Below are 17,040 nucleotides of genomic sequence, written 5' to 3' on the forward strand. Positions count from 1 at the left end.
TGTCTCTTCCTTGATGAACTGAGGTGAACTCAGTGGAATTGCTAGGGAGTGAAATCTCTCTCTCTCTCTGTCTCTCTCCCTCTCCCTCTCTCTCTCTCTCTGTCTCTCTCCCTCACTCCTTCCCTCCTTCCCTCCCTCCCTCCCTCCCTCCCTCCCTCCACGTACACACATGTCTTTTGGAGCAGGGGAGCCATTGCTGGACGAACAGGAGTGCTACTGTCTGGATATTAGAACCACCCACCCAGTAAGACTGTGAAAACATTCTACATATAGGCTGCTGCAGAGTTTTTATTTATCTGGTGTGGCTCTCAGTTTCTCCTGCCCTTTGATACATGAAAACAGCTTAGCCATAGTATTTGGAATATATTGCTTGATGATTCATTTCATCCGCTGTGACGCTTCATGGGGTGGGCATGGAAAGACAATTTCAGTTTGGCTCCAATAATATGTGGGTGAAAGGGAAGGAAGGGAAAAGTATAAAGTACATTTCACATAATAACACATAATATTCACACAAATGCCCTTTACATGCACTGCATTCATTGCTCATAGCATACACACAGAGAGAGATTTCTTTTCCTGCACTGTCATATACTTCACCTCCTAACACAAATAACTTTTTATGAGGACGGATATAGACTCTAAAGAACAACATAAGGGCACATAGTGTTTTCTCACAGAAATTCCAAGGTGAAACATCAGTGCTGATATGTTATGCAGACTTTAAAATTCAGAGGAGTGAGGATATTTGTGGGCCTACAGCTGCCCCTTTTCATATAAAGTTAGATTTATTGGCTGTTCTACATGGTCTTACTGCAAAGCAAAAAAAAAAAAAAAAAGTAAGGAAAGCAAACGAAACCAAATTGTACAATACTAGGGAAGATTTGCTGCCCATCTTTCTATGTGTAAAACGCTCCCTGTTTTCCCACTGCTGCTTTGTTAAAATAGTTTTCAAATAAGTGTTTAAAAAAATAATTAGTACTATGCATGACTCCTTCATTTCTACATTAATATTGCTAATCAGGTGCCCAACTGAACTGCATTCTGGGAAGGACGCCAGCTATGGAACAAATGCTGCTGCTGCCAGATCCTGCCAGCTGTCAGCAGAGGCCCACTCGCTCTGGGAATTTCATTGAGTCAGGCTGGGAGCCGGAAATCTTTTCTTGTACATTAAATTAACCAAAGAGCAGTGAAAATGTGGCTTAGCAATGGCACGGTATTCATTACTCAAGTAACTGAAATGTTCTGTGTTGCATAGGGTTAAAAATGAGTATTTAATTATAGGGTAACAAGATTTTTGAGCAAAAAAGCTAAAAGAGCTTTCTAGCCTCAGATTTAAAATACACACACACACACACACACACACACACACACACACACACACACACACGGCTTCTTGTAATAACTGTGATGGGACTTGATGTCCAAATCTTGCATGAAGCTTGGAACTGCTTTTGCTTTCCAACAGAGAAGTCATTATGCATCTGCTAAGGAGATGAAAGGTAGGAAATAAAATTATTGATCTTATGTGTCCATGTCTCAATCAGAGGTTGATTCCTACCAGTTCAGTAGAACCGGTTCGTCAAATCTACCAAACCGGTTAGAAGAGGTTCCACCAGTGGACCCGGAAGCAGGCCACACCTACAGAAGAGGTTCCAAAAATTTTTGAAACCCACCACACACACACAGAGAGAGAGAGAGAGAGAGAGAGAGAGAGAGAGAGAGAGAAAGGAAGAAAGAAAAAAAGAAAAAAGAAATAAAAAGTGAGAGAGAGATGAAAGAAAAAAAGGAAAAAGACAGAGAGAGAAAAGGGAGAGAGAGAGAGAGAGAGAGAGAGGGAGAGAGAGAGAGAGAACACATGGCTGGCAAGCCACTCCCACCAGCTCACATGGCTGGCAAGCCACTCCCACAAAGGAGGCCACACCCACAGAGTAGGTTCAAAAAAAATTTGAAACCCACCACTGGTCTCAATGATACCCTGTTTTCCCGAAAATAAGACCACTCTGGATAATAAGCCCTCTAAAATAAAGCCCTCCCCCAAAATATTGTAACACAGCAGCAGCCATGAGGTGACCACGCTCACCGCCTTCTGCACCTCAAAAATAATAAGACCTCCTCAAAATAAGACCAAGCACTTATTTCGGGAAAACATGGTATGTTGCAGTTATATCCAGTATTGCAAGTATTTTTGGGACGATTCCCCCCCCTCAAATCCATATTTAAAAGAGGCAAAATCAACACTTAATTAATTTTGCTAAATAAGACTTCCTTGTCGCAACTTCCTTTAGAGTTCCTTCAGAGCCTTTAGTGTTGTTGATTGAATTAAGACTGTGGGCTTTGCATCTTCCAAGCCAATTTGAATAATTCCTGATTTATATCTCACTGTCCTCTCCTTCTGGTGGCGGTGGATTCATCTCTGACTTGCTTATCCATAGATCATTAGGCTTGGCATCTCATGGCAATTTCCTTGCAGGAAAGCAAATAGACATTTATCTCTCCCTGGGTGGTAGACTTGCTATTACTTGCTTTCTTAAAATGGCAAGTTTATCATCTTTTCAAGAAAAATCCTTTGAGCCACTAAGGTACTGTGGAATCAACAAATCACATTTTTTTAAAAAAAAATAAGCAAACATAATGGAAGTAAATTAATACCTTTTGATTGTTACTGAATTGAAGCAGGTGGTTTTCCACCTAATTTGGACCTAAGCCATATAAACTTCTGTACATAAGAGTAAGCACATTAATTAGGTTTTGGAAAGCAACTGGCAAGCAGCGCAGCTGTTGCCAAACCTTACCTGAAATCCTTTATTTTGGGCCAGTTGCAGTACAAATACTTCTTCTTGTTTAGCAACAGTTAGCAACTATTCACAATACAACAGTAATGAATGATAATAACAGTTTCATTTTTAAACCAATGTGTGCATTCATGACCAAACTGCCTGCATGCCGGAGTGAGGGTAATGCTGGCATAGCTGTATGAGAGAACTTTTATCGGACTGAGATGGTACCAATCAATGATCTTTTCGACATCTCTCTTGTTCATTTAGCGACCATTTTGCTTAATGATGGTTAGATTAGAACTCAGTCACTAGAGGAGGAGTGGCTCTATCTGCACTAAAAGCCACCCCATAGAAATAGAGAGGGGCAGGCAAACCTAATATATCTGATGACCCAGGACTTAATCAAGGCTTAACTGCTTCCTATCTGGATTTGAACCTACATAATTGAGTGGTATGTAATGGTCCATCATTGAATAGCTGAAATAGATTCTCAATCAATTGTTTTATGCTTTCGCTTGTCTAATCATTTACCTAATAATTCATATCCATGTTTAACAATTACAACCTGTGATAACATCACCTTTCCTCCCACATCGTAAAATATTCTTGTGACAGGCGGCTTTAAATATTCCTGAAGCAGTTTAAAGCCATTATTCTCCAAACCTAAAATATCTCTGTAGTAGAGATATCCTCTACAACTTTCTCTCACTTTCCTGGAGGCTTGCCATTTAAGAAATACACAGTGAATTTATGACTTTAACACCCTCCATTTTATGATCCCTGCAAGCTTCAATTTACACTTTTATCACCTGATAGAAGATAGCACCAGAAGCCAGCTAACAGAATGTATATTTTCCATCAGATTAGCTGTCAGTTTTCTCCCAGAAGCCCTTTCTGGATTTTAGTTAGCTGGTATTGGCAAATGCTTTTTATTTGGACGTTATCTGTTGTTTCATTCATGAGTATTTTCATCCAAATTAAACTCTGCAGGAGGTGTTTCTTCTTCACAGAATGGAACTACTGCAACTGTTGTTCCCCCGACTCCTACCCTCGACTCTTCAACTGCTTCAAAAGGATAGCCTGGTCAATGGTATCAAAGGCTCTGAGCAACACAGGATATTATCTGGAGTTCCTTACTCTTCCCCACAAGTACCCACTGCAGATTATCCACCAAAGCAACCAAAGCCAAATCTGTGCCAACATTGGATATTAATTTAGACCGAGAAGGACTGAGACAATCTATTTTCTCTCTAGTTCCCATTTTGTAATGTTATCTCTCTCTTTAAAGCATTATTAAAATCTTATTTGGATGGATTTAACAGACTAACTGAGTTGGAAGGGACACTATTTCAACCCCCTACTCAAGCAGGAGACCCTGCTTGACATTCCATACAAATGGCTGTCCAATTTCTTCTTTAAAATCTCCAGTGTTGGAGCACCTGCAATTTTTGGAGGCAACCTGTTCACTGATTGTTTTTAGTGTCAGGAAATTTCTCTGTAGTTCTAAGTTGGACTTCTCCTTGATACTTTCCATCTGTTACTTCTTGTCCTGCTCTCAAGTGCCTTGGAAAATAGGCACTCTTCTATGTGACAACCCATCAAATATTGGAAGACTTGTAAGAGATGACTAGATTGAGCCAAGGGTGGGGTCAAGCATGTCATCAGTTTGGAGCTCTTCATGCCTACAAGAGATCTAAGTCCAGCCCTCCTTGAATTCCATTGACCCTATCGCCAACCTGTCTGGGCAGGGGGCTGGACTAGAAGACCACCAAGGTCCCTTCCAACTCTGCTATTGTGTTGTGTTGTGTTGTATTGTATTGTATTGTATTGTATTGTATTGACTGTTAATAGTTCACATTCTTGTAGAGAGGTAGCATGGAATAAACTTGTATTTATTTCAACAACTTTGGTTCTGGTTTTTTGTACTTGACACTGGACATCAGGTCTTCACTAGTTCTCTTCATTATACTAGACATTGATTGATTGATTGATTGATTGAAGTTTATTTATATGCTGCCCTTTTCCCTGGGGGGACTCAGGGCGGCTCACAATCCAAGGGGGGAGGGGGAGACAAACTTTTTAACATATAAGACAATACATAATTAAAAAACACAACATTCATACCATTCGGGCGGGTTACAGTCTTAGCCCCAGACCTGACGGGATAGCCAGATTCTGAGGGCTGTGCGGAAGGTCTGGAGGGTGGTGAGGGTACGAATCTCCACGGGGAGATCGTTCCATAGGGTCGGAGCTACCACCGAGAAGGCTCTCCTCCGCGTAGTTGCCAGTCGGCATTGACCGGCAGATGGAACTCGGAGGAGGCCTAATCGATGAGATCTAATAGGTCGCGTGGAGGTAATTGGCAGTAGGCGGTCTCTCAAGTACCCAGATCCACTACCATGTAGGGCTTTATGGGTGACAAGTAGCACCTTGAAGCGCACCCGGAGATCGACAGGTAGCCAGTGCAGCTCGCGGAGGATAGGTGTTATGTGGGTGAAGCGAGGTGCACCCACAATCGCTCGCGCGGCCGCATTCTGGACTAGCTGAAGTCGCCGAATACTCTTCAAGGGCAGCCCCATGTAGAGCACATTGCAGTACTCCAGCCTAGAGGTCACAAGGGCACGAGTGACTGTTGTGAGAGCCTCCCGGTTCAGGTAGGGGCGCAACTGGTGCACCAGGCGAACCTGGCCAAATGCCCCCCTGGTCACAGCTGACAAATGGTGTTCGAAAGTCAGCTGTGGGTCCAGGAGGACTCCCAAGTTGCGGACCCTGTCTGAGGGGTATAATGTTTGACCCCCCAGCCTGAGAGGTGGAATACTTGCCGGATTGGTGGGAGGGAAACACAACAGCCACTCGGTCTTATCTGGGTTGAGCACGAGTTTGTTAGCCCTCATCCAGTCCCTAACAGCTTCAAGTCCCCGGTTCATCACGTCCACCGCTTCATTGAGTTGGCACGGGGTGGACAGATACAACTGAGTATCGTCCGCATACTGGTGGTATTTTATCCCGTGCCGCCGAATGATCTCGCCCAGTCAGAAGCAATGCAGTCTGAATGAAACTCTTCAATTTTCCATTACATCCAGACTTGGATTTATTGGAAGGAAGGAAGTAATATCATCATGCAAATGTTGTGAACTATGTAATTTGCACTATGATGCCATAGTGTGTGCGACCTCATCATGGCTTATAGCAAATGCCAAAGAACTTGATGACCCGGAGCTTTAGAAGAGATAGTTAATTCAATCTTAGGTTAGCAGTAAATTTACAGCAGATGCTATATCTGTTTTTGATGTGAACTGTGGCTTTCTAAAGACTTGATTTTTTTAAAAAAAGAAAATCTGTGCAAATGAGGGGGTTTAAGTTAAAGCAGTTCTGACTCAAATACAGTAAAGTCTTAGATCTCAACAAAGAACAGTTTTAGAACTATCTAAATCTCATTCAGCTTCTGTGGTCTCACATGTGGCCACCACCCCTGAGAATGCAATTATGGTATCAGCTAAGTTTTTTTAGACATTGACATGGGATTTCAAAACTGCAATTTAGGTTACTTTTATCAAATCTACTATTGAGGGAATAAGAAAGAAAAAAGTTAGATGCAATTTGAAAATACTTTGGCAAACTGTAATAGTTTTATCCTTTTACCTCCCAAATGAAGTCAAGAAGCTGTCCCCTTGGTTGAAATAAAATTAATCAAACTGTCATTTTGATCAAATCATTGGTTTTTGGTCATTTTGATTAAAACATGTGGCACATATTTTCATATTTATTTTTATTAAATTTCTACACATCTCACCTGAACGATTCTGGATGTAATATGGTCTAGGAATTCCCTACCATTTCGGATTTAGCTTGGTTTATTAATGCTCACAGTTTCCCAGTTGTAATTATGGTTAAGTCTTTTCAAGGAGTTTTCATTGTGATTTTTAAGTGCTTAGCTTGTGTTTGTTGTTCTGTAGTGGGTTGAGTGATCAAGCACTTTTTGATAAAGTTGTGTGGGTGTCCATTCTGCTAGAAGATGTATAGGTGATCTGTTTCCTTTTTATGATCTTCTGGGTTGCTCCAGTGCATTTGTGCTTGTCTGAATAATGTTCTTTCTTACACAGATCCTCTTGTGGGAGATTGGGGTGTTATCTGATAGTGAAGCACTTGGTTAGTGTGAGTGGTTAAGCAATAGATTTGTTTCTAATTTGCTACCATTTTCTCTAGTGATGAGAATAGAAAGCACTGTGTGTTGTTTTTTTCTTCCCTTTTGAACTTCATTCCTAAGAAGATATTGTTGATTATTTCATGTTTCTTCTCCAGTTGTTCCATTTTTGTTTACAGATGTTGTCTACATACCAGATGCAGGCTTTTGGTTGTATATATAGAAGTGCTATAGTTTCTACATGCTAAAATCTACATTACAATCTCTGCTATGAGTCCTACACATTTCTTACACCTTCTTTGTTACATCGTTCGTTATGAGAACTATAAGGAAAGTGGTTTTGGGGGCAAGTGGTAAAAACTAAGTGCATGCTGAATCTCTCCAGTGTACCTCTGGATTTCTGAGGTGGCTTTCACAGTCTTTGGAAGATTTTGCCAAATATCATGTAACTGGATATTTTCCTGACTTGCTGAAGACAGAGCTTCTCTGAATCATTTTGATGACAATCAAAAGCACTTCTCTTGAGGCCTGAAAGCACTTCTGTAACCATAGCCACTGCCACCCTGGGCTGTTAAGGGGAAAAAAAGAATGATTTGCCATTGGATATTTGTTATATTTCGTACAATTTGAGTTTTGTTTTGTTTTCAAAATATCAAGTTTAAATAACAGGAATGTTCAGTGTTGTGAACATGATTTATAGGAATAGATTTGTTTACACCTGGGGCTTTTTCTTGGTGTCTTGTTAAATTAAAAATGTATGAATTCACATTAAAAAAGCAGCTCCCAGGTCACAGTGTCTGTAAATTTATGCAGATGAAGAGATGAGGCAACTACTGATAAGGAAAATTCACAGTGAGAGAAGATGAGTTCGCAAAAATGTGGACCATCTCAGGAAATTTATTTATGATAGTGACAAATATGTTAAAAGTCTGTAGAGATTCTCAGTAATCCAGATCCTAAAGGTGCTTTTTCAGGAGGCAACTGGGCTTTGAAGACATTTTGCTTTTCATCCAAATATGTTGATTACAAAAAAGTGATTTTCTCACTTTGATGAGGAACAATTTTTATAGACACAATTTATATTAAAGGCTTTACATCTGCAAAGCTTTTGATTCAATGGTACACGATAAACTGCTATTAAAACTAAACTCTTACGGCATTTCCGGTCTCTTCATAAGTGGATTGCGCTCCTGTCAAACAGACAACAAATAGTCAAAATAGGGAGCGCCCTATCAAACCCTGAACCCGTTAATAGTGGTGTTCCCCAAGGCAGTGTTCTAGGACCCACAGTCTTTACATTCTACATAAATGACCTTTGCAGTCATCTTATCAGCAACTGTGTCCTCTTCGCTGATGACGTAAAACTATTCAACACCACTGACAATGCTACTGCCCTTCAAAGCGACCTAGACTTTGTGTCTGAATGGTCAAAAAAGTGGCAACTCCAAATCTCAACCAACAAATGCTCTGTCTTGTAAAAAAAATTAGAACACCAAATACAAGCTAGGTGGATATGACCTTGTAGACAACCTTCACTCTGTCAAGGACCTTGGAGTACTCATATCAAACTATTTAAGAGCTTACTGTAACAGCACTGCCAAAAAGGCATTAAGAGTTGTTAATCTAATCTTACGAAGCTTCTCCTCCAGTAATATCATATTGGTAACTAGGGTATACAAAACCTTTGCCAGACCAATTGTTGAATACGGCTCATCTGTCTGGAATCCTCACTGAATATCAGGTTTAGGTTTAGGTTTTATTGACATTTGTAGGCCGCCCTTTTCCCTGAGGGGACTCAGGGCGGCTCACAGAAAACCAAGGGAGGGGGAATACAACATTAAGACGACAACATATAATAAAATCGACACCATACATTCAATATTCGGGCGGGGTAACGGTCCTTATCCCCAGGCCTGACGGGCGAGCCAGCTCTTCAAGGCTATGCGGAAGGCTTGGACGGTGGAGAGGGTACGAATCTCCACGGGGAGCTCGTTCCAAAGGGTCGGGGCGACTGCTGAAAAGGCCCTCCTCCTTGTAGTTGCCAGCCGACACTGGCTGGCCGATGGAATGCGGAGGAGGCCCAGTCTATGCGATCTTATAGGTCGTAGGGAGGTAATCGGCAGAAGGCGGTCTCTCAAGTATCCAGATCCACTGCCATGTAGGGCTTTATGGGTGAGTAAAAGCACCTTGAAGCGCATCCGGAGATCGACAGGTAGCCAGCGCAGCTCGCGGAGGATAGGTGTTATGCGGGTGAATCGGGGTGCACCCGCGATCACTCGCGCGGCCGCGTTCTGCACTAACTGAAGTCGCCGGATGCTCCTCAAGGGCAGCCCCATGTAGAGCACATTGCAGTATTCCAGCCTAGAGATCACAAGGGCCCGAGTGACTGTTGTGAGTGCCTCCCGGTTCAGGTAGGGTCGCAACTGGCGCACCAGGCGTACCTGGGCGAATGCCCCCCTGGTCACAGCCGCTAAATGGTGGTCGAATGACAGCTGCGGATCCAGGAGGACTCCCAGATTGCGAACCCTCTCTGAGGGGTGTAAAATTTGACCCCCCAGCCTGAGTGTTGGAATGTTGGCCAAATCTTTGGGAGGGAAACACAACAGCCACTCGGTCTTTTCTGGGTTGAGCACAAGCTTGTTAATCCTCATCCAGTCCATAACGGCCTCAAGACCCCGGCCCATCACGTCAACCGCTTCATTGATTTGGCACGGGGCGGACAGATACAATTGAGTATCGTCCGCATATTGATGGTATCTAATCCCGTGCCTGCGGATGATCTCTCCCAGCGGTTTCATGTAGATGTTGAATAGTAGGGGGGATAAGACCGAACCCTGCGGCACCCCATAATTTAGGGGCCTTGGGGACGATCTCTGCCCTCCCACTAACACCGACTGCGACCTGTCCGAGAGGTAGGAGGAGAACCACCGTAGCACGGTGCCTCCCACTCCCACCTCCCGCAGTCGTCGCAGAAGGATACCATGGTCGATGGTATCGAAAGCCGCTGAGAGGTCAAGGAGGACCAGGATGGAGGGATGTCCTTCATCTCTGGCTCTCCAAAGATCATCCATCAATGCGACCAAAGCGGTTTCTGTGCTGTAACCGGGTCTGAAGCCAGACTGGAAGGGGTCTAGGTAGTTTGCTTCCTCCAAGGACCGTTGGAGCTGAAAGGCCACCACCTTCTCAACAACCTTCCCCAGAAAGGGGAGGTTGGAGACCGGGCGATAGTTGTTAAGAACAGCTGGATCCAAGGATGGCTTCTTCAGGAGGGGTCTCACCACCGCCTCTTTCAATGAGGCGGGGAAGTTCCCCTCCCGAAGGGAGGCGGTTACAACCGCCTGGATCCAGCCTCGTGTCACCTCACTGCAGTTAGCAACCAGCCATGAGGGACACGGATCCAGAACACAGGTGGAGGAACTTACAGCTCTCATGGCCTTGTCCACATCCCCGGGGATAACGTCCTGAAACTCAACCCAGAGCTGTTCTACTTGGTCCCCCTGTGCCTCGGCTGGAACTGCGGGTGTGGAGTCCAAGTCCGACCGAAGCCGAGCAATTTTGTCCGCTAAGAATTGGGCATATTCTTCCGCTCTGCTCAGACATTAATACAATTGAGCGAGTTCAGAAGTATTTCACAGAAGAGTACTACACTCCTCTGCTAGCAACAGAATACCCTACACCACCAGCCTTGAAATTTTGGGCTTGAACAACCTAGAACTATGCTGCCTACGGTTGGACTTAAGTGTAGTACACAAAATTATCCGCTACAATGTCTTACCGATCAATGACTATTTCAGCTTCAACCACAATTATACAAGACTACACAACAGAAACAAACTCAATGTAAACCGCTCCAAACTTGATTGCAGAAAATAGGACTTCAGGTCAATGCCTGGAATGTACTGCTTTGTTGTTACATCTTCAAACCCCCAAAACTTTAAACTTAAACTGTCTACTATTAACCTCACCCCATTACTAAGAGGTCTGTAAGGGGCGTGCATAAGCAAACCATTGTGCCTACCATGCCTGTCCTACTGCGCCCATTTATTTGTTCACATTTCATTCATACTCATGTTTATTCTTATACCTATTATCTTGTAAACAATTGAAAAATCAAATAAAAATCAAATAAAAAAATAAAATTTATGTTACCTTATGTAACTCTTTGCTTCAGCTTGACAAATGGGACCTCTGCAGAGAAAAGTTAGCTTATTTTTCTTAATTCAAGTAAGAAAAAGACAAGTAAGTGGCTGCAACTGGTGGATTGTTGAGAGTAGGGGCAGAACATGCCCCTTTAACAAACAAAAATGATCACTAAGCATAAAGCCTCAAGCTATGAGATACTCTGCATAAAACCTTCTGTTCTCTGCCATCCATTTTTCATATTTGTTCATGTAAGAAAATAGTAATAAATTATGCTTGGAGAAAAACTGTATTATTATTTTTTTGCCGAGAATCACCTCACATTTATGTGGCTGTGATATGTCTCTGTGCCTTTTGTGCTGGGTCCATCTGTGCGACTCAACTCAAATCATAATTGATAGAGTTGCAAAAAAGGGTGAGCAAGTGGCATATATATCCATGAAAGACCACAACATTTATAATGGGGGGGGGGAATTAGTTCTCATTGTTTACAGAATGACCAAGAGGCTTTGCTCATAGTCATTCCTATCTTAGTCATTTAACAATTGGAATGAAGGCACACTGCACGGGGCTATCCTTGAAGAAGGCCACCCAGAAGCTGTGACCAGTTTAGAGGATGCTGTGCTTTGTTACATGGTACACTGTTGTTGTTACACAAGCTCCTCTGGCTTTCAGTTGCTTTGTGGGAGCAGTTCAAAGTGCTGGTTTTCAAAGTTCTACATAACACAGCAATAGGTTATTTGTTTGAGGGTGTCTGTTCATCTCACTGGATTAGAAAGGGTAAGGGCATCTCCTTTCTTCAAATTTGTTACCTATTGAGACTTGGAAGGAATTCTTTCTCAGCTGTGACCTTTTGGTATGTTTCCTCCTCCCCCTGAGATTTTGCTGATTAGGTTTTCTATGAGCCCCACAGGGATCAGTGTCTGTTTTAAGCAGCAATATGAATTCTTTAAATAAATAAAAAAGTGTAAGAATGGCAAAGCAATTGTATGGTGAGCCACGGTGCCACAGTGGTTAGAGTGCAGTACTGCAGGCTACTTCTGCTGCTTGCCGCCTGCCTGCAATTTGGCAGTTTGAATCTCACCAGGCTCAAGGTTGACTCAGCTTTCCATCCTTCCGAGGTGGGTAAAATGAGGAGCCAGATTGTTGGGGAAAATATGCTGACTTTCTAAACTGCTTAGAGAGGGCTTTAAAGCACTGTGAAGTGGTATATGAGTCTTAAGTGCTATTTCTATGGAGAAAGTTTTTTTTTTCCAGCTGAGCACTGAGATGCATGTAAGATATGGAAAAGTAGACTGGAAATAGAACAAATGATTAGATCTCATCATATCAACTGCAATTTATGGTATACTAACATTAATATTATTTTAAAAACAATAGCGACACCTCGTTTCGTGAGCTAGCAGGGGAAAGACAGTCAAAAGGAGCTGGTGGCACAGAGAATAGCAATAGCAGTTAGACTTATATACCGCTTCATAGGGCTTTCAGCCCTCTCTAAGCGGTTTACAGAGTCAGCATATTGCCCCCAACAATCCGGGTCCTCATTTTAACCACCTTGGAAGGATGGAAGGCTGAGTCAACCCTGAGCCGGTGAGATTTGAACAGCCGAGCTGCTGAACTGCAGTCAGCTGAAGTAGCCTACAGTGCTGCATTTAACCACCGCGCCACCTCGGCTGGGATGTAGTCCCTCTCTTTCCTTGGGGCGCCAACTGCCTCTAAAGTTGTTGTTTTGGAAGCCACTTTCCAACTATCCGCTAAGTAGAACCAGGAAGCCCAACAGAAGGTGCTTTGTGTCGCCTGCCAACATGTCTGAGGCTGAGGGTTTTCCAAACCTGGCAAAATAGCCTGCCAGAGATTTGCCTCCATTCCCTCTGTCGCTCCTCTCAGACTTCAGTCCTTTCATAAGCTGACAGTCAGCCCCAGGTGGGCTACACTTTTGTTCCTGTGAGAATACGAGAACTCTTGGAGCAGTATTTGTGGATGTTAAGAAGAGACACTCATCTTGCTTACTGATGAAGTGAGATGATTAATCTCCCTTCTAGTTAAAGCCTTGTGGCCTTTAAAAAAGAAATACTGGCCTAGAAAAATCCAGCAACTGAATAAATGAGAAGAACCGCACTCCCCCTGCCAAGTTCCTTACCTAATTGTTTTCCCCTCAATATTTTTCTTGTCAATGCAGCACAGTTGGTATTATCAACTCTCTGCTTTAAGCAGCAGGTCAACGTTTTTTTCCCCTAGAGGTTAAGTTTTGGAATTTATGAAGAATTGGTAAACTTAAAAAAAACAAAACCGAATGCTGGGTTATTCCAGTAAGCAAAATAAAATGTAGAATCTTGTCTGAACTAGCAGTATTAATGACCTCATATATTCCTGCTTACAGTTTTCCTGCAAAAAAGTAAATGATGCCATTTCCCATCTACAGTTGGAATCTTCCAAATTTGTGCCCAATAGTCTACCTATTAGGAAAGAGAAGACGGGATTCCTTTGGTACAGATAGTCCTCGACTTATGACCATAATTGAGCCCCCAATTTTTGTTGTTAAGTGAATTTTGTCCCAGTTTATAACCTTTCTTGCCACACAAATGAATCACTTGCGGTTGTTAAATTAGTAACACGGTTGCTTAAGGGAATCTGGTTTTCCCATTGACTTTACTTGTCGGAAGGTTGTAAAAAGTGAACACCTGACCCCGGCACACTGCAAGGGTCATAAATGTGAGTCTGTTGTCCCAGATATCTGAATTTTGATCACATGACCCCCATGGGAATGCTACAACGGTGGTAAGTGTGAAAAAAAGTCCCTTTTTTCATTGCTGTTGTGACTTGGTCACTAAAGGAACTGTTGTAAGTTGGGGACTGCCTGGAATTGCTTCCCTTTTTTTTCCAGATTTACTTGCAGGCCTTCTGTACCCCACTGCATTAAATTTAGCCCATTTCCCTAACAGCCTTCTGCTCTTCCTGCTGCAGCTGCCTTTGCTGTTGTTCTTCTCACTTTCTTCTGCCCATGCACAAGAGCAGGGATACTGCCTGTACAGCATGCCAAGTACTTTTCTCAATTATGATCCAAATGCAACTGTGCGCTTGAAAGGGACAGAGGCAGCCCTGCTTACAGCCAAAGATTTAAAGCACTCATCCTGTTTAGCATCTAAAAAGAGAGCTAAGGAGTAACTTGGTTATGGTGAGCAAAGCAAAAGGGCTAGGAGCTGTTTATGGGAAATGACAATAGTGATACCGAAGGGCTTGGAAATTAAATCTACCCAGATGTACCTATGAAATAAAACATTTTCTTTTACTATGAGAATAACTAAACATTAGCATAGCTTGCAAGAGACTGGGAAGTGGCACAGGTACAGTATAGGTGGTACTTTGCTTAATAGTAGTAACTGTGAGAGGAATCTTGGAGTCTTAGTGGACAACCATTTAAATATGAGCCAGCAGTGTGCAGCAGCTGCCAAAAAAGCCAACACAGTTCTAGGCTGCATAAATAGAGGGATAGAATCAAGATCACGTGAAGTGTTAATACCACTTTATAATGCCTTGGTAAGGCCATACTTGGAATACTGCATTCCGTTTTGGTCGCCACAATGTAGAAAAGATGTGGAGACTCCAGAAAGAGCAGAGAAGAGCAACAAAGATGATTAGGGGACTGGAGGCTAAAACATATGAAGAATGGTTGCAGGAACTGGGTACGTCTAGTTTAATGAAAAGAAGGACTAGGGGAGACATGATAGCAGTGTTCCAATATCTCAGGGATTGCCACAAAGAAAAGGGAGTCAAACTATTCTCCAAAGCACCTGAGGGTAGAACAAGAAGCAATGGGTGGAAACTAATCAAGGAGAGAAGCAACTTAGAACTGAGGAGAAATTTCCTGACAGTTAGAACAATTAATCAGTGGAACAGCTTGCCTCCAGAAGTTGTGAATACCCCAACACTGGAAGTCTTTAAGAAGATGTTGGATAGTCATTTGTCTGAAATGGTATAGGGTTTCCTGCCTAGGCGGGGTTGGACTAGAAGACCTCCAAGGTCCCTTCCAACTCTGCTATTGTATTGTATTGTATTGTATTGTAGGCTCAAAGGCTCTCTAAATTTGACCCACTGTGATTTTAGACTAACCCATGGTCCAAGATAGAGGTAGTTACTTGACATTCCCAAGGCTGATACTAATGTCATCTTCCAACCCATAATTTCAAGCTGGAGTTTTCTCTCTTTATTCAGGACCCTATTGTCCACTGAAAATCTACAAAGCAACGTATTTCTGTCTCTCTCTCTCTCTATCTCTCTCCCTCCCTCCCTCCCTCCCTCCCTCTCCCTCTTTTTCGGGGTGAGGTGAGGGAATGACACATACTGAAATCTTCAATATATAGCTAAGCAAAGCCCAGAAACTGTGCAACTTGCCCTTATTCAGCAACACTGATTGTCTACGTTGGGAAGGAGGGTGCTCGCCTCTCTGGAGCAGGAAATCAGTAATCCAAACAGCTAGATGCTTTGTTTTATTGCCATGGTAGTGCTGCTGCCTGATAGTTAGGTGCAGAAAACGTGAAGCACTGCTTGAATTTATAATCCTTTTCTCAAAAAAAATGGAAGTCTGTAGTAATCGGAAAAGACCTGCCTTAGATTTCCACCTGCAAAATCTAAGATAAGATATTAATTGCTTTGCTTTCTTACAGGGATTCAAATACAGGCAATCCCTGACTTATAACAGTTCATTTTGTGACCATTCAAAGTTGCAACGGCACTGAAAAATGTGACTTTTGACTGTTTTACACAGTTACAATCTTTGCAGCATCCCTGTGGTCATGTGATCAGAAATTCAGATGCTTAGCAACTGGTTCACATTTATGACCTTTGTTGTGTCCCAGAATCCTGTGATCCCCTTTTGCGACCTGACAAGCCTAGTTAATAAGGAAGACCGATTCACTTAACATCCAGGTTACTAACTTAACAATTGCAGGTTACTAACTTAACAACTGCACTTAACGGTGGCAAGAAAAGTCATAAAATGGGGCAAAACTCGCTTAACAAATATATCATTGAACAACAGAAATTCTGGACTCAATTATGGTCGTAAGTTGAGGACTACCTTTATATGCATGTGAATTCACAGTGAACTTTTTCTTTATTATTGGGCAAGTTTCCCCAGTTGTCATCTTTCCAATGGATTCCAATTCTATGAATGTCTACTTAGAGATACTTTCAATAACATTTGTTGGAATGTATTCATCTTTAGAAGAATTGCTGCTCAAATCTTCTGGATAAAATTTCTAAATATGATACCAGTGTTCCATAATAATTTTCTCTGCTTGTCTATTCCTGTTCCCTTTGCCACAGTCTTTTTTTTTTATCAGTGGGTCCTGTGACCTGAAATGCCTTAGAAACGGACATGCCTGGAAACAATAACTTGTCACTTTGCTGAATTTCTAAAATAATGAATTAAATCATGAACTTGGCTTCATGAAAAATATGGAGTAGTATTTTGCTTATTGTTAGCAGCTCTTTGATATGTTAAATATCAAAGGATGATATTGATATTGAAGATTGCTATAGCTGATGATATTGAAGATTGTATGTGAACGATTGACAGTGCTGAATAAACAAATAAGGTTTATCTTCTGTTCCCCTAAAAAATAACATTTGAACTTCCTATAATTTACAGTGTAGTTGAAGACCACTGATTACATTATCTATTCATGCTATCAAGCAATCACAATAGAGCTGGAAGGGACCTTGGAGGTCTTCTAGTCCAACCCCTTCCTCAAGCAGATGACCCTATACTATTTCAGATAGATGGTTGTCCAGCCTTTTCTTAAAAACCTCCAGTGATGAAGCCCCTACAACTTCTGAAGGCAAGCTGTTCCACTGTTTAATTGTCCTCAATGTTGGAAGTTTCTCCTTAATTCCAGGTTGCTTCTCTCCTTGATTAGTTTTCATCCATTGTTTCTTCTCTTGCCTTCTAGTGCTTTGGAAATTAGGTTGACCCAC

At 42.3% G+C, this 17,040-nt stretch overlaps 1 protein-coding gene across 2 annotated transcripts in view; it reads left to right on the plus strand.

Annotated features, from left to right (window-relative positions):
* Positions 1-17,040, plus strand: part of SLC38A3 (solute carrier family 38 member 3) — a 66,423-nt gene that overhangs the window by 22,005 nt on the left and 27,378 nt on the right. The gene's annotated exons all lie outside the window — the stretch shown is intronic.

The sequence above is a fragment of the Thamnophis sirtalis genome, unplaced genomic scaffold (assembly GCF_051295495.1).
Source record: "Thamnophis sirtalis isolate CommonGarterSnake01/CBP01778 unplaced genomic scaffold, rThaSir2_p1.2 scaffold_3, whole genome shotgun sequence".
NCBI lineage: Eukaryota > Metazoa > Chordata > Lepidosauria > Squamata > Natricidae > Thamnophis > Thamnophis sirtalis.